We start from the raw sequence: 25,804 nt of genomic DNA on the forward strand, positions 1-25,804 counted from the left end.
GCTCAAGCAAAGCTGCGTCCAGATCCCACCGCGCCTCCCGCGCTCCCAGGCCCGAGGGCGCGCGCCCGGACACGCGCGCCTACGCTCACCCACGCGCACCTGGACACGCGCGCGCGCACCCCACGCGCCCTTGGACACGCGCCCCCGCCCCGCCCCGCCCCCGGCGCGCACTTCTGGATCGCGAGTCGCGCGTCGGGGCGGCCGCCCTGCGCGGCGATTGGCGGGAGCGGAAGCCTCCCTGAGCCGGCGCCCACACCATGGGCTGAGTTGTCTGCGCCCGGGAGTCAGTGAGGCCGGCTCGGCGTGCACGGCCAGGCACGCGCACGGGCACACGCGAGCGCGGACACGCGCGGGCGCACACGTGCGTGACACGCCTTCCCCCGACGGCGGCACTTCCCTTCCGGTAAGTCACACTCCCGATCCTGTGCTGGAGGTGGCGGGGACGTTGGCGGCGGGTGGCCGGCTCTTCCGACGGCGCTGGGACAGGTGGGGCGTGCGACCCCTGGAGGGTCACTGGAAAACGAGCGCGGTAGGGGACGCTTGGAAAGGAGCAGGCACGCGACATCCGCCAGGGTCAGGAGAGCTAACCTCAGGGGCCTCAGCTAGGGCGCCGAGCAAGAGGTTATTTGTTCTTGTTTGGAGTGGAAATCAGGGTTGAATTAAAGCCCACGCTTGGCTGAAAGTAGGGACCAGATGTGGGCTTGGCTGTCACTGCCCGGTTGGTCCTTCGGCGCGTGAAATCGCCTTCCGACGGCGCCCTAGCCGCGCGCTCCAGAACCCGCCGCGTCTCTTTCTTCGCCCCCCCCCCCAATCTGTCTTTTCACCTTTTGACACCTCAGCCTGCAGCTGTTAAGTTTAATACGCTTCCAGTGTTCCACCTTAATTGGGAAACTTGGCATGTTTAAAATGTAGACTGTCATTTTATCAGCTAGTCTTTTTGGTTTCTGTCAGAAATCCATCTATCATTGATCCTTATTTGTGTGTGTGTATATATATTGTACCGATGTTTTGCCAAAGGTTCTTCGTGGTGTGATCTCTAACGTTTAGATACTATTATTAGATACTATTATTAATAAAACTTAGATACTATTATTAATAGCAGACTAAACTGCCCAATAGAATAAGTAAGCAATCTTAATACAAATGTGGATTTAATCCAACTTGTTGATGTAACAATTTCATTTATCCTTGCAAAGAATATATTCATGTGTTTCTCAGATTTCATACTTGTCATTTTTCTGTAGCTTCTGTAGTTCAGAAACTTTCAATGTGAGTAAAAAAAACCCCAACTTTTAATTTTTTCCAGGGTGACATAACATAGGGCATAGAGTTTATTTACCCCGAAACTATTTTTGAGTATTTTCAATTCTCTCCAAGTAGTTTAGAGCCCTGGGCTGGCCTCAGCTCCCAGTCACCTTATCACCAGGAGAACTGTCACATTCCTGGGTTTAACCCCTGCTCTGCTGGCATCAACTTGTGCCGGCTCCTTGAGTGGGAGGACCAGGCAATAGCAGTTATATAAAACTCCACCGGATAAATTCACTGTGACAAGTCATGGATGAACTAATCATACCATTAAAATTACAATTCTTTCAGAAACAGGATAAACTATGCAAACTATTGTTTAATAAGTAAAGCTTTATAATTCTAAAGAAAGGTTTAATGAGTGCTGCAAGCCTCACAAATGCTGCTTCCGGTTGGGCAATCCTAGCTTCAATTTGAGTCAATGACTTTTGGAAATTACACTAAACTAGCATATGAATATTATATCTTATGAATTATTTATTTGAGAAACTACAATTTCAATTACACTTAACATTTCAATTTCTTCTCTTTTCTAATGCGCTGTAACGATTTCATTTTATTTTGAAATATTCAGGATAGAATTGTGGTACATAATTTTACTGTGTACCTGTTATTTCATGACAGGTTCTTGAAACCCGATTTAATCTGATGTGCCTTCTTTAGCTAAACTTTTGAAAATTGGTGTTTAACATTGAGTGGGTTATGCAGCGGGGTTGCTTGTACACGTGTATATAAATACCTCCCATCCCCACCAGCCCACTTCTAGTGTCTTGGTATTAAATAAAAAGCTTGTTGAATTTTAAATCTAATAAAATCAGACATTTTATTTGTGGTTAGTGCTAAAATCCCAATGGAAGGCCATATAAGAAGTAAAGCATCTTTAAGGATGTCAATATTGATTTCTAATTTACACACTATTCTACAATGTTATACATTATGCCTGTATGGAATATAGATCTCATGTTATACATAGGTAGTAGAAAACTTTCAACATTTTTTTCTAAAGTTAATATTAGCTCTGTTTCTTTTTCTTGTTTGCTTTCCTTACAACAACAACAAAAATATAATAAAAGGGGAGGGAGGCTTATTTCTTCGCAAGACAGAGAGAAGCTAATGTTTCTAAAACCTTTTCCTATTTCCCAGTGGAAACCGATAGCAGGTCAGCATCAGTTCATGTGATATGGTGTGGTGGGGAGACATTGTCATGTTGAATAAATATCAGTGCTGTCAGCCATTTCATATAATTCTATTCGGGAGGTGTTGACATGGAGACACCCACACGTTTCTAATGAGACTGATGGAGCCTGCGAAGCCATTTGCAGTCAAGGTAACTTATATCAGAATAAGTCACTGTGAGCAGAATCCGAGCCTTCTGATGCTGCGAATCAGTTCTCAGTTTAAATTGGGAGTTACTGTCTCTAAACGCAAGTCTGTTTGTCACCTCCTGGCTTCATTACCCTCTGCTTCCGAAGCAAGCGTTTCCAGTGACAGGGAGAATGCCAGCTGGGTACAATTTTCTTTCCCCAGTATGTGAATATACTTGGGCACTTCTGAGGTGTGTTGTCCTTCGAACTACAGCTTTTGTTTATGATCTCCACCTTGAACTTGAAACTCTTCAACCCTTGGGAGTAGCATTTGTCAGAGAAACAAGCTGGCACAGCCAAGGTATTTAAATATTTTGGACACAATTTCAGATAATTTTGATCCTTGTTGGTGGCAGGGTGAGTTGGAGTTGTGGGAGGACTTTGGAAGTCACTCTAGTAATTGGTGCTGATGTAGGAGGTCTATGTTGTGATGTTTGTAATGACATTCTTGTTGGTCCTTCTTTGTACCCTCAGTGGGCTTATTAGCAGTTAGTTAGTTATACATTATGTGTTTTCAGTTTACATCTTCTCACATTTAGTGATGCAAAACAGTCATTCTGCACATTAACAGGGATTTCCAATGGCTAGACTAGCACCTAAACCAGTTTTTCAAAATAATCAGGGGGAACATTTCCTCCCTTTTAATGTTACCCTTTATTTTAAACATTTTGGTATTTAAAAGAGGATTCTGATGCTTCATGTTTGTAAGGTTGCAAATCTAGGGAAGGTGGTGAAGGCGGGTGATCTAAAATTACTTCGCTAAATTTAAGTGTAAGCGAAATGTAGACAACACCAAGAAATTAAAGGGTGTGTTCAAAACGGAGCTCTGATTCTAAGTCTTAGATTTAAACTAACTTTTAAGTCCTTCTATTTTTACAGCAGCATATCATAATCTGGAAGACCCTGACTGTGTATAAGAAACAGTAATTTAACAGTGAAAGTGAGGGGTTTGGTTATCTTGACTCAGTGCGTGCTCAGGAGTGTGTGCGCGCAAAGGAACTTTGGTTATGTGACTTTTTCCTGTTTGAAGATGGCTGTGTGTGAAGACCGAAATATCCTAAAAGTGTATGAAATAGGCTTTTTGAATGAATCGGTCACTTTTAAATTTAAATTTTGAGAATGATGACGAGAGATCTGATCTAGGACCAACTGTTAGCATGTCTAAAGGTTTTTAAAACCTAGCTCTGTTGCTGCCTCCTTTGAAAAGATAGCCTATAATTTTGAAGTTTGTTCCAGTGGGAAGAAGGTTTTCACATATGCTGGTGTCTCATACAGGAATTCCTTTTAGGAGTAATATTATTCCAATAATCCCCTCGCCCCGAAATACTCAAGGGGGAGAAAAACGTCCCTCTAGTGAGTAGGAAAGAAAACAGGCACATCCATAGTGATTAAAACAACAACAACAACAACAAAAAAAACCAGAAACAAAAACCAGGAAACCTTTATTTTCACTTGATTAAGGGTTGGTTCAGTAAAGTTTCCTAAATCTTCATTTAGAAGTGGGGAAGTGTATCTGTGTATAGGGGTGCTGAGGGGCTAAGCTCTGTTGAGTGATGTAACATTGTGGTCTATTCCATTAAAGTCAGCAATTTTCAACCTTTCCCAACCTTTTCCGTCTCATGGCACACATAAACTAATTACTAAAATTCTGGAGCACACCAAAAAATGTATTGTTTTTTGCCGATCTGACCAATAGGTATAATTTTGGTTTGTTCACACCAGACAGCTATTCTTGTGTTGGCTGTTGTCATTTTCTTTTTTTATTTGACAATCTAAGGGAAAAGAGGTCAGTGCCCCTGACTAAAGAGGATTTGCTTCTTTTAAAGAATTTTTGCAGCACCCTGGTGTAAAATCACCGCATTAAGTGATTTCCCCGTCCTTCATGGGAGTATTCCTTTTCTCTGCGACGGAGTAGATGTGTGGGTTATGGACTCTTGGGGCTCAGTAACAGAGTTAAAGTTGCAAAATAAAAGACTGAATTGGAGTGGGCATGTTTTTCTGTGCTATGGGCAGGGAGGTGTGTGTGGCCACCTTGAGGACGTATTATGTTAGTGGGGGTGTAGTCATCACTGCGTCATGGAAATGGACTAGCGGGTGGTGTTCACCTTTCTGTCTGAGCTGCCATGGGCATCAGGCTCTGGTCTTCTCACAACAGTAGGAGAACCCCAAGTTCTTACCTTGTCTGTTCACCACCCATTGTCTTAATCTAATACATTGATTGGAACTGGTGAAGGGAGAAGTGCTGTTCCTGCTTCTCTGCGTCCCTGAGGCTTGGGTTCTGCTGGAAGCTGGGTCTCTGAGAAGGGGTAGAGAGCAGCTGCTCTGAGGAGCCTGGTGGGAAAGGGAGGCAGGTTCCGGCACCACAGCTGCACAGAGGCAGGAGGGGAGAGCTTTGGGCCCTGGGAGGGAAGGAGGTGCATTTCAGGATTCTTACACGGACACATGTAGATCTAAGCAAGAGGATAAATAATAACTGAAAAAAGAAAAAAGAACTATTTGGAAATACAAAGCCCTCACACTCAGAATCTCAGCATCAACCTTTTAAGTTACATGCACACGAAAGCGGAGGTTTCTTCTGTTAGGAAACAAGATAAAAGCACATAGGAAAGAAGCCAATGGATTGCCTAGGAAGGTTCTAACAAAAGTCTTATATACTGAATGGAATAATCTTACTGAAATTACAGCCAACCTCCCCAAGCTGATATGAGTCTTCACAAATGTGGGGCTCTCGTTACACAGAACTTAACCTTGCCATGTGTAGGGCTGGCCCTTTTGGCCGTGCAGGGCACAGCAGCAAGATGGCACAGTAAGCAAGAGTAGAGGAGAATTTGCTTCTTGGTTCTCAAAAAGTACCTTCTGGCACCTTTGACCCTGGCAGTAAAGTTATTTCATGACGGAGTTATAAAATAGAAATAAGGACGACAGAGATCAAATCCAGGGACTAGTGCAAGTCTTTTCTGGAGAAGGGATTTTGATCAGCATATGTCCAGTATTTATTTCGATTTCTGAGACCCCACCAACAGCCCCTACCATGGGAGCAGAGAATGCGACTGGTTGCTACTCGAGCTATTACTGCGAGGAGATGTTATAGCAGAAATTGTGTCGGTTCAGCAGTGACTTATAATCATATCTCATGATGAAATTTGATATATTTTTTTGCAGTTTCTTGAGACTTGTAAATATAGGCGATTAACCAGAACGTCTGGGAGAACAGTTCTCCTAAGAATGCCATACCCAAATTGCAAAACCGGAGGTAGGTCAATAAAATTACTTCATAAGTATGTTGAACCCACAGAAAACTACCTACCAGGAGACAGAGAAGGGGTTTCATTTGTGTGCATATGAAGATCGCATTTACAGCTCCATTTACCATCAGTATAATTTTTTCTTTGCGAAGGTTAAGCATTTTAGTCATGTTACATTTTTTAAAATTAATTTTCATGCAACCTGGAAATGCTTTTCTCAATCAAAATGTATCAATCATCTCTTAAATGAGAGCACTGTCCTGAGAGAGATGGCAGAGGGATTAATCAGGGACTGTTAAGACACTGGACATACATAGACATTAGAAGAACTACTGCAAAAAGGCCAGAACGTTCCAGTGTGGTTCTTGCCTATCTACCTGTCTGAATTATTAGTTGTATTGATAACATGTAAACAAAACTGCAGCCCTTTTCCCTCCAAAGAGCTAATAGTACGCACTCTGAATGCATTGCCTTGGGACGACTATATACACAGGTGGCGATTAATGCAGGACAAGTGGCACACCCGGGAAAGCAGGGAATCCCAAGTAGAGACAGAGGTTGGTCTGCGGTCAGATTTAACCCAGGTTGTGAAGGTTCAGAACTCTGGTGGAGGAAGGCGTCTGGGCCACAGAAAGGCACGTGTGAAGAAGAGAGAGGAGGAAGTGCAGACTGTCTGGGGGGTGGCAAGTCACCCTTTCAGTCCATGTCCTGGCCTTCTAGTCATGACTCATGTCGTGCCTTCAGGGACTGGAAATATAGAAAGGAAGTGAATGTAAATTGCCGTGGAGTGTAGAAAGGGGATGAATGCATGTGCCACAGTCTCTAGAAAGAGAGTGAATGTACATGTCCTCGTCTCCAGGACAGGGTGAAGGTGTGTGCCATGAAATCTACAAAGGGGGTGAGTGCAGATGCCATGGGAGCTAGAAGGGGGTGAGTGCCTGTTCTAACAAATGTGGCACATTCAGTGGTGTCACCTGCTTGGACCAGGCCAGTGTAGCAGTGAGCCAGGACCCTCCACTGTACAGTGATGGAGGCAATGTCTGTTGGGGGCTGGGCTTCCACATCCACTGCTCTGTGTGCTATGTGGGAGCCATGGCAGAGACCCACCTGTGCAACACAGGGGCTTGCTATAGGGCTGCTGGGGGCAAGCCTGTCATTCGGTCACACAGGCCATTCTCTCTTAGGGGCTCACGGGAGAACTTCGCTTTTAGTCATAGTGTTGGGAATAGGTGTCTAAGCAGTCAGGCGGATGCCACCACATGGCGGCCTGTGTGTGCCCCAGCTCCACCACGGCCTCCACGTTCTTCATTCCAGTTTAAGTTCCGATTCGTGTCTCTTTACCCTCACCTTTATTATTTAGTTTGCATCTACTTCTGAATTAAAAAAAAAAACACACTTATGACATTCATATATCCCTTAGATCACTTTAGGTTCTTTGTTTTTGGAACAAGGTAGAGTGTGTGAATAAGACAGTCCATCTCATAAGAATCGTAGAAGTAGTGATCTATACCAAACTGCCAGAAGATCAAAAACTGCTTCCAGAAGGTCGAGAAGGCCTAGAGCTGTGCCATTCTGTGTGTTGGGCCTAGACAGGCAGGGGCAGGGAGGTGGCTCGTGTAGCTGTGGACATGGGAATGGGAAGTGTTGCCTCAGGCCTGGACCTGAACAACTCTCACTGGGTTTTGGAGGGACCAATCTAGACATCGATTTCAGTAACCCAAGTGTGAAGTTAAGAGGTAGGGGATAAAGTCACTTTGCAAAGGTGAAGGCAGAGTGCAATGACTGGAGGACAGTAACTGACACTGACTTCATCAGGTGGTGGACCCGGGGGTAGGTGTTCCCACGGTCGTCCTCACCACAGCTCTTTGAAGGAGACACCCGTATTGCCCCCATTTTCCAGAATAGCAGAGTGAGACTCAGGAGTGCCAAGCCTAGAGGTACACATGGAGTAAGAACCTGAGCAGAACTGGAACCGGGGCAGCCCGACCCTGACATCTATGCCTGGGCTCTGCTGTCTGGAGTCTCCTGGTTGGAGCATAGGGCCCACTTATGGATGTAACAAATGATAGGAGGGAGCAGGGTGACAGGGAGGCTGAGCAGAGGAAACGGAGTAACAGTCTCACGTCTAGTTTTCAATTTTCTAGTAGCTGCATTAAAAAAAAAGAAACAGATGAAGTTAATTTTAATAATCTGTTTTATGTAGCACATGCCTAAAACATTATCACTTCAAATGCAATTAATATAAAATATTGATGCGGTATTTTACATTATTATTTTTTTCTACACTGACTCTTTGAAACCCACTGTATACATTACACCCGTGGCACATTTCAGGTGCTCAGTAGCCACTTGTGTCTGGTATTGGACAGTCAAGTTTAGAGTGTTTAAAATAAGAGTTCAGATTTAAAAGAATTAGTAACTATGATGTCTGCTATATAGCTTGGTCACAGGAAAAGGATTTTTTGTGTCTCCGCTGGCCATAGCACCCAAATATCACCATGGGACCAGATAGGATAGCACTATGAGGTTGAAGCTAGCTTGGTATGTTCAGTACTGAATCTGCAATTTTCAAATCATAGGAAATATGTATATATAATTTCATGTTGACTCACTTCACCCTTTCAAAGGGCAAAATGAAATGTCTTACTTTTAGAATGAAACTTTGTATACCTGGTAACAAATACAGTGCTGTTTTCTTCTGAGTTATGCTCTGACAACCTCATGCGTACAAATCTCATTGCGTATTCCCTACGTAAAGGTAATCCTGGCATCGTGACGCATTTTCTTTTTGCCTGTGGACAGTCTTGAGAATATTACAGTTTATCATTTTGAAGAACAGCCTTCTTGAGGGGCTAGCGTCCCAGGGAAGGAAGACTAACAGTGAGATGGATTGCTACAGAATTGCTTCCAAGAGCTCACATTCACATCATCTGGTCTTGGCAGAATGCATCTAAGCCAGGACTCACCCTCTTTATGTAACACTGAAGTTCATGACACAGTCTTTTAGAGTCAGTTGCATTGTTTACATGCCACTTGTGATTATCAATGTGCTGTGTGTCACATGTCATTGAATAACATAGGCCTTTTACCCGTGTGCATGTGGTAGAGTTGATTAAATTTAATTTTATGGGAACGTTAAAAAAAAGCCACTATAGATTCTTACTCATGCACAGGTCTCTGAGTAAGAAAATGTTTTCAGTTAGGTGCCTGGTCTGCAGCAGCCACCTCGTGCAGGCTTCCTTGTAGATAGTTTGTTTCCATTACCACTAGTGCGTAATAAGGGAATTCCACTCTTTGTTCTGGGTTATCCCCCTCCTAGCCCTCTCCCCCCCATGGGCAGTGCTTACTGTAAAAACCCCAGAAAAATAAAGACAACAAGAACAAAAAAACTAAACAAAACTGTGTTAAATAAAATACACGTGGCTTTTCTCAAGTCCAATTGCCGTATCAGATTTAACAGCTAATTCCGTGCAGTTATTGGGAACCAAACATCGAGAGACAAAGAATACCACGATTTATTAAAAAAAAAAAAACCAACCAAACCTCAAAACTAATGAATATGGCTGTGTATTCTAGCCGATACCATTATACGTCTCTGGTTGTGGATTGTCCAGGAACAAACAGAGAAGCAAGAATATTTATCGTGTGCACGGCCGGTTCTGCTGTCTTCAGGTTGAATTTTGCAGTCAAGCCCCATTCCGCCCTCCATGGAGCAGAGGCCACCAGGTGAGATGCTTTCATAGTTACCTGATGTTCATGCCTGCTGCATGTCCGTGCGATGCCGTGTGCTGCATTCCACCTCCTTGTCTCCCGTGGGAGAACAAATTTAATTTAAAGTCTAAATTCTATTTGAGAAGTCTGAAGCACATTAAGACTTCTTAAATAATTCACTTGGGGTTACGTTCAGTGAACATGTGTAAATATGAGAACGTGAGAGGCAAGTGGTCTAAACACTAGAATGAATCTGAGACCATGTTGATGTGAGCCACATGTGCTACGGCCCTGGGAGGAAAAGCCAAGTCATCGCTGGCAACCCGAACCAGCAGGCCATGCGACTCAGGACGGAGCTTCATGTCCAAGTTGCTTCTGCTCTGGGACCTTACGATTTGCCCCATCATCCAAGAGGACCTTGGAGGCAAACTGTGAAATGCAGGATTGTCAGTTCGTGGGTGCTGCTCCCAGCTGTAGCGCAATGACGGCGACAGGAACCCACGCAGTGCCTACCCCAGCCCCAGATGGATCCCCCCCAGCATCTCAGGTCGGGTGTTTGTGGGTGTGAAGGGGTCAAAATGTGCTTCTTGGAAGCTGCTATATTTAGTCAAGCGTGGATTAATAATGACAACTGTAGAAAGCTTTTCCCCTCCAGGCTAAACAACTTTTATGCTATAGGGATGTGTGGGCGGATTCAACCCCATAACAAGTAACGCCCAGTAGAGTCACCTCGTAAAGGAATCTAAGCATTGCTAAATGTTTCCCTTGCCTCCTGATCTCTGAATCCCCCCACCATCCTCTCTGCGTCTATGTTTCTCTCCCTCCTGCCCTGGTCTCCCTTCCTTAGGTGAGTGGTTCTGAAATGTCGGTGTCAGAGTTCTCTCTGCAGTGGACACACAGGGGCTAAAAGAAACAAGCCTGCGAGCCTAATGAAATCAGGCTGCAGATCTGAAGCAATGTTGGAATAGTCTGCCCTTGCCTTCTCTCCTGTGTCTGGTTTTCATGGAAATTTGTGTCTGGGAATGAGGGAGAATCAGCATGGATTTGTTGGAGGCAGGTGCCTGCGTTCTTTGGCCCTGGCCATTAGGAGTCAGGTCCAGGGACCTCCGTGGAGGGGAGGGAGACAGGGGCCTTAGGAGATTTGATGAGCGCCACGCAATTTTTATAAAACAGTGGGGATTTTCTCAGACTTCCTGATTTTTTAAAATTATTCATATGTCTGCTCAAGCCTGGGATTTTGAGGACTGAAAACATACTCTACTTTCTGTCCCCGCTCTGTGAATTCAGCCTTTGAAGTCCTCACAAAGTTATTTCTGTGTTCTCTGATGCTGGTGTATGTAACCTCTGAGATTAGGAGGGAAAGGATTCTATTTCTTTGTCCTGCAAGGCATGGCCAGCACGGGGCAGGAGAAGGGGCAGCAGCACCATGGCGGCCCTGCCAGGAACACAGGTTTTACACATAGAAATCTGAATTTTACAAATAAAAAGAGACTTTTTTTTTTTTTTAAATTCAGTAAGAGGAGAGAAGGCAGAGACAGACTCATGCATGCACTGCGACTAAGATCCACCTGACAAGCCCACTAGGGGGCGATGCTCTGCCCATCTGGAGCATTGCTCTGTTGCTTAGCAACCAAGCTCTTCCTAGCGCCTGAGATCGAGGCCATGGAGCCATCCTCAGCGCCCAGGACCAACTCATTCTAGTCGAGCCATGGCTGCAGGAGGGGGGAGAGAGAGAGAGAGAGGCAGAGAGAGAGAGAGAAAGAGAGAGAGAGAACTGAGAGGGGGAGGGGTGGAGAAGCAGATGGTCGCCTATCCTGTGTGCTCCAACCGGAAATCTAACCTGGGACATTCACAAACCGGCTGATGCTCTACCACTGATCCAACCGGCCAGGGCCAAAAAGAGACTTTTTCTCATCCTCCAAGAACCAGTGTTTGCCTCGTTGGGAACTCAAGGCTTACATACACAGTACCCATGCTGAACTTGAGGAGATTCTGTCAGAGAAAAGATGGCAGATGCCAGGACAGGATCTCAGAAAGGACAAAAGGAGGGCAGGGAAGCCAAGTGAACTCAGGACGTTATGCCAGGGCATGGTGCTCTGACAGTTGTGTAGAGTGTGGCCTGGGGACTGAAAGTGACAAGGCAACAGGCAGTGGAGCTGCCAGCATGTTCTGTAGAGGGCCCCATAAACACACAGGATAGCCGACCACACTGTCTCCACTGGAGAGAAGGTAACAGGGAACTGCTATGATGACGTCGTGTGTACAGGATCGGATGGTCTATGGAAACACCCAGGTGGAGAACACACATCCTCAAGAGGAAAACACATCCCCAAGAGGGGGCAATGTCCCCTTGTATGTGTGTGACTAGAAGGGACACCTTGATGTCCAGCCTGCACAGGAGTGGCCATGGGGCTTCTGCAGGCAGCGCCTGCCCCTCATCCTGGATGTGGATGTGCAGGTCCTGTGGTTGATTTAGTGCAGCTGGATCCCATTGATACTAACGTTTCTCCCTGCAGTAAAAATGGAAATATGTTAAAACATAAACAACCCAGAGAGACACACAGAGTTTCAACCCAGAAATCAGTCAGAAGAGAAAAACACTTGGGCCGGCATCAAGAGAAACATTACCGCGCCAGTACAAATTTTTATGAAAATGATCATTGAATAGTATTTCCATTAAAAGGCAACTGACTCAGAGGTGGAGGGTGAGTGTTCTGTGAGGCAGAGTCTGAGCCTCCCGCCCACACCCTGGACCTGACCAGATCCACTCCAGCAGTTACTAGAAGTGACCCGGCAAGACAGAAAATGGGAACAGGGATGCCAGCTTGTTAGGAAGGGAGAGAAAGGCGTGAGCTCTTGAAACCAGTGCCTTTTGGTAAGGATCTAACATGGTGTTTGAGTCCCTTCTCGTCACCAACGGTCCTAACACATCCTCTGGTTCTCAAAGTGAGTAATGGGGATGGCAGAGTTCCTTATTTCTAGGAAAAATCAAATGATAAGCCATGTTACTGCGAGTGCAAAAGACTAAGATTACATTTTATTTTAAATACTTTCCTTGGGCTTGGGTAGGCAGTGCTGTGATAGTGTGGGGGTCAAAACAACAATTTTCCTCCCAACTTTCTAAGTTTTCTGGCTGGGCTGATACTCAAATGAACACAAAGGAGATTTAGGGGGAGAAAATGTCCAAAATTTATTAGTGATGTCCCAAAAGAAAATGAGACCTGGAAATGCACTGGACAGTTGAGGTTCATGTGCCATTCTGGACCAAGGACAGGGAGGCAGGGGTTGGGGATTTCAAAGAAATAGCAGATGATTTACACATGGGCAATAAGGAACAAACACAAAGTAAACAAATTCTTGCCGGGCCACCCAGAAGCAATGGGACCCAAAGAGAAGGTTGGCAAACAGCTTTGCTGGGTTTCTCCCTGTCGGTCACACTTAGTTTGGAGTAGGATGCTAATGGGATGCCCCCTTCCTTTAAGAAGGGTTTTTCTATCTGAATTCCTTTAGGGAGGTAAAGGGGGAGGGGCAGAGCTTCTTTCTGAGTCTTTTGTTTCTTCATAGCAGGGGTCGGGAAACTTTTTGGCTGATAGAGCCACGAACGCCACATATTTTAAAATGTAATTCCATGAGAGCCATACAACGACCCGTGTACATTACGCATTATCCAATAAAAATTTGGTGTTGTCCTGGAGGACAGCTGTGATTGGCTCCAGCCACCCACAACCATGAACATGAGTGGTAGGAAATGAATGGATTGTAATACATGAGGATGTTTTAGATTTTTAACATTATTATTTTTTTTATTAAAGATTTGTCTGCAAGGCCCTGGCCGGTTTGCTCAGTGGTAGAGCGTCGGCCTGGCGTGCAGGAGTCCCGGGTTCAATTCCCAGCCAGGGCACACAGGAGAGGCGCCCATCTGCTTCTCCGCCCCTCCCCCTCTCCTTCCTCTCTGTCTCTCTCTTCCCCTCCTGCAGCCAAGGCTCCATTGGAGCAAAGTTTGCCCAGGTGCTGAGGATGGCTCTGTGGCCTCTGCCTCAGGCGCTAGAGTGGCTCTGGTCTTAACAGAGCGACTCCCCGGATGGGCAGAGCATCACCCCCTGGTGGGCGTGCCAGGTGGATCCCGGTCAGGCGCATGCAGGAGTCTGTCTGACTGCCTCCCCGTTTCTGGCTTCGGAAAAAAATACAAAAAACAAAACAGCAACAACAAAAAAAACAAATAAAGATTTGTCTGCGAGCCAGATGCAGCCATCAAAAGAGCCACACCTGGCTTGCGAGCCATTAGTTCCTGACCCCTGCTTTATAGCCAGCTTAAATAACATCCCAAAGGGCATATTTTGGGGTGGCAAAACTTTGGTCCTCTTCATATCTTCTGCTAGCGCACTTCTTTCTGGAACATCTCCAGGGAACTTGCTTCTGTCTGAGGTAGGAGATCCAAGTTATCTGGCCCAGAGCATATCTGAGGCCAGGGGGCAGAGCCCATTCCCTGTCGCTGTCTGTGCAATGTATCTGGGAGGTAAAAAAGTCACATTTTCTCTATTTTTTTTTATTTTAAATTTATTTTTATTGAATTTATCGGGATGACTTTGGTTAATAAAATTATACAGGTGTCAGGTGTACATTCTATAACGTGTCATCTTTATATTGTGTGTTCACCACCCTAAATCAAGTCTTCTTCCATCATCATTTCTCTCTTCTCCCTCCCCCCACTGCTCTCTCCCTCTGGTGATCCCCACACTGTTGTCTGTTCTATGAGTTTGTTTTTCTTAATCCCTTCACTTTTTTCACCCAGCCCCCAAACCCCCTCCCCTCTGACAGCTGTCTGCCTGATTTGTATATTTATGAATCATTTCTATTTTGTTTGTTAGTTTGTCAATATTTTGTTCATTAGATTCCACATATAAGTGAAATCATATGGTATTTGTCCTTCTCTGATTGGCTTATTTCACTTAGCATAATACTCTCCAGGTCCATTTATGCTATCTCAAAAGGTAAGATTTTTGTCTTTTTTTTACAGCTAAGTAGTATTCCATTGTGTATATGTACCACAGGTGGTCATCTGGACTGCTTCCAAGTCTTGGCTATTGTAAATAACACTGCCATGAACATAGCAGTGCATATATTCTTTTAAATTAGTGCTTCAGATTTTTTTTGAGATATTCCCAGAAGTGTAATTGCTGGGTCACAGGGCAGTTTCATTTTTAATTTTTTGAAGTAATTCCGTACTGCTTTCCACAGTGGCTGCAGCGACTGCATTCCCACCAGCAGTGCCTGATGGTGGCTCCAGCACTTGTTATTTGTTGATTTATTGAGGACAGCCATTCTGACAGGTGTAAGGTGATATCTTATTGTGGTTTTAATTGGAATTTTCCTGATAATTAGTGATGTTGAGCATTTTTTTTTATATGTCTATTGGCCATCTGTATGTCCTCTTTGGAGAAATGTCTTTCAGGTCCTTTGCCCATTATTAAAATATTTTTTTCCATTGAATTGAGAGAGAGAGTGAAGCATCAACTCTTTGTTCCACTTAGTTGTTCCATTTAGTTGTTCACTCATTGGTCGCTTCTCATGTGTGCTCTGACCAGGGATAGAACTGGTGACCTCAGCACGCTGGGAAGATGATCTATCCACTGCTCTGCTTAGCCAGGGCCTACCCATTATTTATTTATTTATTTGAATTTTTTATTTTATTTTTTGAGAGGGAGAAAGAGAGAAAGAAAGACATGGAGGAGACAGATGAGAAGCATCAACTCATAGTTGCTTCACTTTAATTGTTCATTGATTGCTTTCTCATATGTGCCTTGACAGGGGCAGGGCTCATGCTGAGCCAGAGACCCCTTGCTCAGGCCAGCGACCTTGGGCTCAAACTAGTGACCTTGGGCTTCAAACCAGTGACCTTTGAGTTCAAACCAGCAACCTTGGGAATCATGTTGGTGACCCTGTACTCAAGCCAGCGACCCTGCGCTCAAGCTGGCAACCTCAGAGTTTTGAAACAGGGACCTCAGTATTCCAGGTCAAAGGTCTATCCACTGTACCACCACTGGTCAGGCTGCCCAATTTTTAAATGGATTTCTTTGTGTGTGTGTAGAGTTGTGTAAGTTTTATAGAAATTCTGCATATTAATTTCTTATTGGATGTGTCATTGGTGAATATAATCTCCTGTTCAATGAATTGTTTCTTCATTTTGTTGATGATTTTCTTTTCCTTTTTTTTTTTTTTTTTTTGTATTTTTCTGAAGTTGGAAATGGGGAAGCAGACAGACTCCCACATGTGCCCGACCAGGATCCACCCGGCATGCCCACCAGGGGGTGATGCTCTGCCCATCTGGGGTGTTGCTCTGTTGCGACCAGAGCCATTCTAGCGCCTGAGGCAGAGGCCACAGAGCCATCCTCAGTGCCCGGGATGAGGCCGAGGCCAATGGAGCCTCGGCTGCGGGAGGGGAAGAGAGAGACAGAGAGGAAGGAGAGGAGGAGGGGTGGAGAAGCAGATGGGCGCCTCTCCTGTGTGCCCTGGCCGGGAATCGAACCTGGGACTCCATGCCAGGCCGACGCTCTACCACTGATGTTGATGATTTTCTTTTTGCTGTGCAGAAACTTTTTCATTTGATGTAGTTTCATTTGTTTATTTTTTCTTTTGTTTCCCTTGCCTGATGCAAATATCAGAAAAAATATTACTATGAGAAATGCCTATTTTTTCTTTTGGGATTTTTATGGTTTCAAGTCTAACATTTAAGGCTTTAATCTATTATGAGTTTATTCTTGTGTATGGTGTAAGAAGGTGGTCTATTTCTTTCTTTTTTTTTGCATTTATCTGTCCAATTTTCCCAACACAATTTATTGAATAAACTATCTTTACCCCATTGTATGTTTTTGCCTTTTTTGTCAAATATTAATTGATCATAAAGGCCTGGAATTATTTCTGGGCTCACTATTCTGTTCCATTGAACTATATGTCTGTTTTTATGCCAGTACCATGCTATTTGATTACCCTGGCCTTGTAGTGTAGTTTGATATTAGGTAATGTGATTCATTTAACTTTGTTCTTTTTTCTCAAGATTGCTGTGGCTATTTGGAGTCTTTTATGGTTCCATATAGATTTTTGGAATATTTGTTATAGTTCTGTGAAATATGCCATTGGTATCTTGATAGGAATTGAGTTTATAGATTGCTTTAGGTAATATAAACATGTTAATGATGTTAATTCTTTCTATCCATGAACCAGGGTATATGCTTTCACTTATTTGTATCTTTAATTTCTTTCCTCCATGTCTTATAATTTTCTGACCACGTGTCTTTTCCATCCTAGGTTAAATTTATTCCTAGGTATTTTATTAATTTATTTATGCAATTGTAAATGGGATTTTTTTTTTTTTTTTTAGTTTCCCTGATAGTTCATTATTCTGTATAAAGATGCAACTGATTTCTGGCTATTTATTTTGTATCCTGCTGCTTTACTGAATTCATTTATCAGTTCTAGTAGGGTTTTTTTTTTGGTGGAATCTTTAGGATTTTCTATATACAGTATCATGCCATCTGCAAATAATGAGTTATACTTATTCCTTTCCAATTTGGATGAAAAGGCACATTTTCATCACTTCTTTTAGTTGTTTACATTTTAAGAGGTGATTAACTCCATACAAGTAATGATTAGTGATGAAAGCTCTTTCTTCTTCAATATTTTCTTTTTCTTTTCAAAGTGCCCCTTTTTCATGTCTTACCGATAGACATTAGTTGGAGTCAGTGGTGACCCACAGTCACAATTTTGGAAGGAACCAAGCAGGAAAATGGACCAAGTGCTATGTCATGGTCACATGGAGCACAGATTTGGAAGATAATGAGTGCTTGCCCTTAAAAAGCACTAAAAATACCTCTTCAGACTATGACTGCTCTCACAGTGGATGCCATCATAGTAAAATCACATTATTTTTTCTTTTTTGGTAATGGGGTCAGATTAGATGACACAGCACAATGTCTACTTGAACACTTATCTACGTTAAATTTATTTATATTATAAGCTATGCACTTGAGCTGCAGCTAGGGTTGACACTTAACTTGCTCTTCCTTTTCTGGGGTTATTGCCTTTGAACTTTATAATTGGGATCCTTGACTATAAAACAGACCGGGAATTTAGGAAACATTGATGATCTTAACCAGCCAGGGTCATTAATGACAACAAGTCTATGTCTATACCCAGAAAAAGTATATATTAAGTATTGTTTCATTTCCTGGACCATTTCAGAGTTGTTTCACTGCTTGGTTCAATTTTATGTAATATGATTTTGTGTGATGTTTACCCCCTCCCAAATCTTTTAATACCTGTAAGCTATTATATATATTTTACAGGGTGGGACAAAAGTAGGTTTATAGATATTTGGATGGAAAATAATATAATAAATTCATAAATAATTCAAGAATAAACTCTGTTTTGCATATTCAACAACTATAAACCTACTTTTGTTTTTGCTCTACCCTGTCTATATAATGTTACACAGATTACAGTATTTATAATGAATCTGTAAATGATCCTAGAATTTAGGACAAATTGTCTCTTCCTTAGATGACTTAGACATTCAAAGAAATCCAGGTAAAATCCTCGTCCTGCTGAATTTCATTCTACAGCTAATTACTCAGGTAGAAAATGGATGGGTTACACGCTGAACTCCTGCAGTCCGCAGCACTGGCGGCAGTCAGGTACAGAAGGCTCCAGTGTGCTAAGACGCCACACCCAAACAGAAGCCTTCCTGAGACAAGAGGGGCCTAGGAAAAGTGCTTTTATCTTAGGAAAGTTAAAATCTTCTTTAAGAAAACATTAAAAAAACAAACAAACCAGAGATGTCTTCCCATGTTGTTGTAATGAATAGAGGCTTCTTTTGAAGGGCTTTTTCTACTCAGTGAGAACATTGTTAGGCCGATTTGCAGACAGAATGCCACCCTGATAAACAGACGTGTTTCCCTGTAGTTGGAAAGCCAGTCACCGCCCCTGCTTTACTGTCTCTCCTCTCTGTCTGGCTCGCCCTCCATTCGGGCAGCACCATCTCCAAAGGGAACACAGGGGTGCCGCCTAAAGAGGGGAGAGAGTTGGCTGATAAGGGAAGAAGACCAACTCCACCAACATTTGCTGAGAGGGTGGGATGGAAAGGGACATGGGTAAGCAGAAGGGACAGGCTGGTCCCTTGGAACCCTGGCTTCCCACAGCTCTGGTAGCAGGTCATTTCTGTGGACACTTAGCTGTGAGTTGCACCTCTCCACCCCTTACCCCAGAGGATGAAGAGTTTGTTTTCCTGCCCTGGGTCATACCCCTTGTAATGCCGGTGGCCGAGGCCAGGCCAGTCCACATTGGATTCCAGCAGATGGTAGAGAAACTGCAGAGCCGGAAAGCATTGGGCCATTCCATTTAATAAAGTCTCACAACTGTGGACAAGCACACAGGCAGCAGAAAACCTCTTCTCTGGCACACAAACAGCAAGAATGGCCCCTCAGAGTGGCAGGCAGGCAATCCACCATCCACAATCCCCCATCTCTCTCAATTGCAAGCACCATAGCCTCGTATAGGCCACACACACATGGCGCTGCTATGCACCTACACACCAATCAGGCAAAGTGCTTATAGCCGGTACCAGTGAGCAAGTCTAACACAGCTGCCTCACACCCCTCAAGCCCTTCGTTCTTCTTTTCTCATAGTTACTTGAAATCTCTCTGAACCCATGGAGGTCACATAAACCCACAATTTAGTTAATCTCGACATTGACCAAAAATGGTACTGGGAATAATTCCAAATGGTCTTGCCAGCCCTGAAAAGGCAACACACAGGTGCATACTGATAGATTTATCTGGGAGAACTTCCCCAGAGCTGAGGGGGAGACCCAATAATATAAAGTGCCCGTTCTGGTTCTTGATTGCCTCATATTTATGCAAATGAGGACTCCAAACACATAGTTTTATTTGTACAAATACCACTGTCCAGATTGGTCAGAATTGCGTGTTCTGATAGGTCATTATGGAGCTGCTGTGGTTGGTCAGCAAAGATGGCACTATATATAGTTGGAGAGTTCCAGTTAGATGGGTCAGGTCTCAGCCCATTGATCTAAATACAATTCTAGCCTGACCAGGCGGTGGCGCAGTGAGCGTCGGACTTGGATGTGGAGGACCCAGGTTCGAGACCCCAAAGTCATCAGCTTGAGCACAAGCTCATCTGGTTTGAGCAAGGTTCACCAGCTTGAGCCCAAGGTCACTGGCTCGAGCAAGGGGTTACTCGGTCTGCTGTCACCCCCCTGGTCAAGGTATATATGAGAAAGCAATCAATGAACAACTAAGGAAATGCAACGAAGAATTGATGTTTCTCATCTCTCTCCCTTCCTGTCTGTCTGTCCCTATCTGTCCCTCTCTCTGACTCTTTCTCTCCCCCCCCCCACACAAATAATAATAACAAAAATAAATAAATGCAGTTCTAGAAACATGTAAGGGACAATTCAGATGACAGGAACTCAGTGCAGGAAGCTTGGCAGCTTAGCCTGTGGATTTCCCCTGGAACATAGCATATGTGAAAGACCCTCTTTAAATAAAGGCTGCTAGACTCTGATTATAAATTTGGGCCCAGTAAATTGTATGGAGTCCTTTCTGGCAGATTCAGCATGTTCATGGTTGAGTCAAATCTTCTTGTAACCTTTTGAGTTCTTTTTGTGATTTGGAGCATTTCAGGAGACAACTGAATAGAATGGGTATGTTCTCAGAATACCTGAGTTTCCACGTGTAGTCTTAAGACCTATTCTATCGTAAGAGCCAGTTTGCTTCTTAAATAAAAAGACCAGGATCTGCAGGGCTCTGGCATGTGTCAAGGTTGAAAGGAGGAACTGCATCCTCACCCTTGCCCTGCAGACTTGCGTCTCTCCTGGCTGTGGGGAGGTTCACGGAGTGCATGTGGGTGCCCTGGGATGTCCAGAAAGATGTTTTTGTTTCCCCACTTCAGGTGGTAGTCCTGAGACTACCAATTAAGCTATCCCATAAATCCTCCATTATAGGTAGTAAAACCTAATTTTAGATTTCCTGCTTGCTCCAGTGTCCTAATTGCTACTAGCTGGCACAAGGCTGGACATGGGACATGGACGGGGTTCACGCTATGCCGTATGCAAAAGTCTTTTTCTCACTTATTTGGGGTATGGTCTTCATTCCCTGACCGCTTGTATGTTAAGTTTCAAAAACTTCTAAAGATAGCTATTCAGAACTCTGCATTTTAGTGGACAGCTTTGATGCAAAGAGCAGGGGAAGGTGGCACTGGGTGAGGAGTGAACATCACGGTGGGTAAGGCTAGGGATGAAGCTGGTGGCGCCTCTGCAGTCTTTGCTGAGAACACAAGGGGCTGCACCCTCCTGGTGTTTCATGCTCTGTGATCTGTAACTCAGCCCCTTTCTCATTTGGAAGTGTCTTAGGAAAACATACCTGTGGTCTGAATGTCAGAATCAGTTCTTCTTTCATTCTCCCCCTTCTTCAATACCGCAACCCCTCCCGCCAGTGATGCTGAATGGTAATGGTTTAGGGATTGAGCAGTGTGCTGGTGACATCCTCGCTGTCTTTCTCACAGTCACCTATCCAGTCGCTGGTGTTTTGATAGTGTTACAATAACAGCAGCCCCTTTCTCACCCGTCAGACATTTGTGAAGGTGAATTCAGAAGGTCAGTGGGTGTAACAGTTAGAAGGATAGTCTGGGTTCGAATCAGCCCAACTCTGTTACCTACCAAGGAAAGAGGAAACCCATGGGAAAGTTGTTCTTTCACCCTGGAGAGTTGGCAGGGAGAATGTGCCCTGAAAAACTGCTGCTGAGTGTTTGGGTGTGTCTGTGTGGACGGGTTTATGGGTTGGAACATGGGTGGAGTGTGAGCTGAAATCTATATGGACAGCGTTAAAATGTTTAAAACTTGTAAGTGACGTGTCTAAGTATTTTTGAACTTTAAAAGGTTATATCTAGAATACTTTGCTCATTGTGGAAATATAAGAACATGCAAATAAAAATATTTAAATTAAATCTTTCCACACAGACATTATGGCTATCTACAATGATGCATTTAACTTGAGAATAGTGGTGATTCTTTTATATGCACCCCCCCAAATTGATGATATTACATATGCATTTTAATAATCTGTTTTTTCAACTTAACAGCACATTATAAGTAGCTATGTCAATACATGTGCTTAATGAAATATCTTTTTTTTTCTGCCACATTATTTTAAGACTATCTAGGATTCCATTGGCCCTATCATGACAGATTTAATTATTCATCTCTGTTGAGTACTTAGGATGTTTCCACTTTTCTTTGTTGTAAACAAGGAGTTCTCCATCTTGGCTGCATAATGTATATTCCAGGCCCCTTCACAGACCAGTTAAATCAGGGTCTCGTGGGGGCGAGGCCCAGGAATCAGTATTCTTGCATGCTTTTAGGGTTGAAGATCACTTTTGCAAACTACACTATAATGTTTACCAAAGACTAGGATACATTCTCAGAAGTGGAATTGTGAGTTCAAGGGAATGTGCCTTTAATCTTTTAAAATACACTGCCAAATTCCCATTCAGAATCATTTTTTTAACTAATGGTGAGGGTTGAAAAAATTTGTAGGTGTGTATAACACCTAATAACTACTCCAAGTTGTTTAGCTTTTGCTTATTTTATATTATAACTTGACCAAAATAAACAACTGAGCGTGTTACTAAATAATGAAGGGGAGTTCATTTAGTGCCTTTCTCTCCAAAGGTGGTGCTTGGTCAGACCACGGGGGTGGAGACCACAGCCCTGACGAGCATGAGACAGTCCTGTGGGACCAAGCTTAATGCCTTGTCCATCCTTAAGGCAGATCTGTCCATTCTTTATTCACTCTCAAGGTCCCCTACTTATTTCATTGCTTTTCTAAGTTAAGTATTATTTTTCTCAAAATAATACATAGACGTAGTTTTAGATAGTATTTAAATGGTATTTCTGGGCTTGTAATGAAGAATACCTTCCCTGAGGAAGCTCTGTCCTCTTAGTTGTCCTTCTGTCCTTTACCTCAACATCTTTAAGTCCTGGGCTCAGTTTCCTATTGAGGAAGATGAGAATTTAGTTCAAGCCCCCTCTCTCCAGCTCCTGTTTCTCCATCCTTCTGATGTAAACACAGTATTGGTGAAGTGAGTGTTCTAACGATGTTGTAGCTATGTCATTTTTAGTAGGGTGAGCTGCATGGTTTGCTATGGATATATTTTGTCTTCTTCCAAACTTTGTGACTGGGACTTGGATTTTGCCTTAGTTTTTCTCTGTGCTTATCAACAGGACTTCCTGACCTCCTCAGAAGGACGGGCATCTCCTGTCAGGTAGTTGAGTGTACACCGTGATTTCAGGATTTTGGAGGGAGGGAGGGGATAGGAAGACCCTGGCGGGGTGGGGCCGACCCGGCTGCTTGCAGGCACACTGCTGTCCTGGCGTCTTTTCCTGCATGGGTGCCTTGGGAATCTTGTGCAGGATTCCCTGCCTTGGCTTTATCCCATCAGCCTCTCTCTTGGTCTCAGGTTGGCGGTTTGCCTGGGCATTCAGTTCTCATTAAAAATAATTTTCCTCACGATTTTGGAAAGCAATGCTTCATTGACTTCTCACTCTCACTTGTTTTTTCTTTTAATTGAATTTATTGGGGTGACACTGGTTAACAAATTTCTACAGGTTTCAGGTGCCCAATTCTACAACACATCATCGGTACACTGTCTCGTGTGTTCACCACCCCAAGTCAAGTCTGTGTCCATCCCTATTTGTCCCCGCCTTCTGACCCCCTCTTCTTCCCATCCCCTACGCCCAGCAATAACCACACTGTCTTACTCTTCTTTTTGTTGTAGAGAAGCCCAGTGCATCCCAGTCCCTTTTCTGGCTTTCCTCTTCGTTCCTGGTGTCCTGAGATTTCACAGTGATGTGCCCTGTGAGTGTCTTCTTCCTTTTATTGTGTCGGGTGCTCAATGCACCCTTCTGTCTAGAACTCACCTCTTCACTTGTGGAAGTTTTTCTGCATTCTTTCTTCGATAATCTTCCTTTCTTTTTTTTTTTTTTTTTTTAATGTACTCTGTTCTTGGAAGTCTTAATTAGAAGCTGAACCTCTGACTTCTCTAAGATGATTTTTTTTTTATGGTTGCAGTATCTGTTCTTATCTCTGGGACCTTAATGATAGTTTTTTAAAATTAAAGATGGTCTTGCTTCTTGACATCTCTTTCGGCTTTAAGTTATTGTTGTTGTTTGCTTCTGGGTTATTTTGGTCATTGTGTCTTAGGTTGGAAGTTTTTCTGGTGTCTGGTGGTCTCTGCATGTTTGTTCCTATCCAGAGCTAGTCCCCAGGTCCTGACTGGGAGCCCTGGTGTCGCTGGCTGGAGTGTGCGCTGTGACAGGGGTGGGGGCCTGACCATGGCATTGGGGAACAACCAGTGGCCATCTTTGCAGCCTTTCTGGGGGCTTCTCTCCAGTGAAGACCCTTGCAGCCCCCGGCTATGGAGCAGGGCACACAGTGAGGGTGGGTTGTTGAAACCCAGCTGCAGTGGGCATTCTGAGAGTTGAGCAGAGAGGAGACCCTGGGAGAGGGTCTCCCCCTTCATTTAATTCTCCTTTTCAGGGAAATGTCCCATCCCTGTACTTTACAAGACCTGGAATCCCCAATATCCTTGGAGAGGGGACCTCTAATTACCTGCCAAGGCACGGGTCAATAGTTACGTGGCTACAGGGTGTCAGAGAAGTGGCAGGGGTAGGGGTCACTTGAACTGCTCCTCACACCAGCCTTTATACACACTCACATATCTGTCCCTTCCTTCACCTTGCCACCTCCCCAGCCCCTGGGTGCTGGGCCCTCAGGTGTCTGAACCTCTCTGGGTTCTGAGGCTAGACTGGCCTTTCCCTTGACTGGCTCCCTCCTGTGCCCTATGCTGGCGCAGAGGTCCTCCAGTCACCCCTGCTCCTCATCTTCCCGGCTTTGTGGGGACCTCCACGGGCTGAGGGCTCCTTTTTTTCCCTCTCTGTCCTTCTGCATTTCTACTTTGTGTGGTATTGTTCTAGAGGTGAGCTATGGCTTCCACCTCCTATTTTAAATTGGGACTTGTTATGTTTTATTTTTTTATTTTATTTTATTTATTTATTCATTTTTAGAGAGGAGAGAGAGAGACAGAGAGGGAGAGAGAGACGGGGGGGGGGAGGAGCTGGAAGTATCAACTCCCATATGTGCCTTGACCAGGCAAGCCCAGGGTTTCGAACCGGCGACCTCAGCATTTCCAGGTCGACGCTTTATCCACTGCACCACCACAGGTCAGGCCGGGACTTGTTATGTTTTAGAAATGACATAAGTTGTAATTCTTCATGGGTAAGGGTTGCATTTACCATGGATTACAAAAGCCAGGAGTGGGAAGGGCTGGGGCTAAATCCATGCAAAATGGTAACACCATTCCAATAAAGCCAACTTTTATAGAGTACTGGTTGTGACAGGCATTAGCTGTATTAGCTCATTTAATCTTCACAACAACCCAGTGGGCAAAGACCCATTATTCTCAACTCACAGAAGAGGACCCTGAGGTTTGGACTCACTGAGTGACTTGTCCGAGGTCCCAGGGGTAGGAGTGGCAGAGATGGACATTGAACTCAGACGGGCTCATCTGGAGGCTGAGACCTGGGCCATGGCACCATCTTTAAGGAGCAAATGGTGTTTTCTCTAAGTGCCCAGCATTCTCCTCCCAGTATTGGGGAAGGCTTCAGATTCCACATGGGTTTTCTCTGAAGAGCCTCATGAGCCAAGCCTCCTCACCCAGACCACCCTCTCCCTGACCCTGCCCAGCATTTCCAAGGATGAGTGTGACAGGTTCCACCCCTTAGTATTTAGACCTTTATATTTTCTGTTATGTCCAGGCACTTGTGTTCGTGGGTGGAAATATATTGAGAACTCTTCTGGTCTTGAATCCACTCAGTTAATATTCCTTCAGTATTGAATGTTTTGTTTTCATTATATAGATTCCAGAAGAAAACGTTTCTAACGGGCAATTGGAAACCCATATTGGAATACACACATATATGTGTATACACACACACAGGCATACAGAACTTGCGAAGAGACATAATGTAAAACTGACAAATAACATCACAGTTAAAAAAAAAAACATGGAATACATAGCTGAGCACAAAACAGTACGTTACCACATTAG

At 44.1% G+C, this 25,804-nt stretch overlaps 1 protein-coding gene across 1 annotated transcript in view; it reads left to right on the plus strand.

Annotated features, from left to right (window-relative positions):
• Positions 1-371: 371 nt before the first annotated feature.
• ERG (ETS transcription factor ERG) overlaps positions 372-25,804 on the plus strand; it is a 263,037-nt gene continuing 237,604 nt past the window's right edge. Inside the window, exon 1 of the mRNA XM_066370185.1 lies at positions 372-403. The gene's annotated coding sequence lies outside the window, so the exon portion shown is untranslated. The remainder of the gene's footprint in view (positions 404-25,804) is intronic.

This window comes from Saccopteryx leptura, chromosome 2, assembly GCF_036850995.1.
Source record: "Saccopteryx leptura isolate mSacLep1 chromosome 2, mSacLep1_pri_phased_curated, whole genome shotgun sequence".
NCBI lineage: Eukaryota > Metazoa > Chordata > Mammalia > Chiroptera > Emballonuridae > Saccopteryx > Saccopteryx leptura.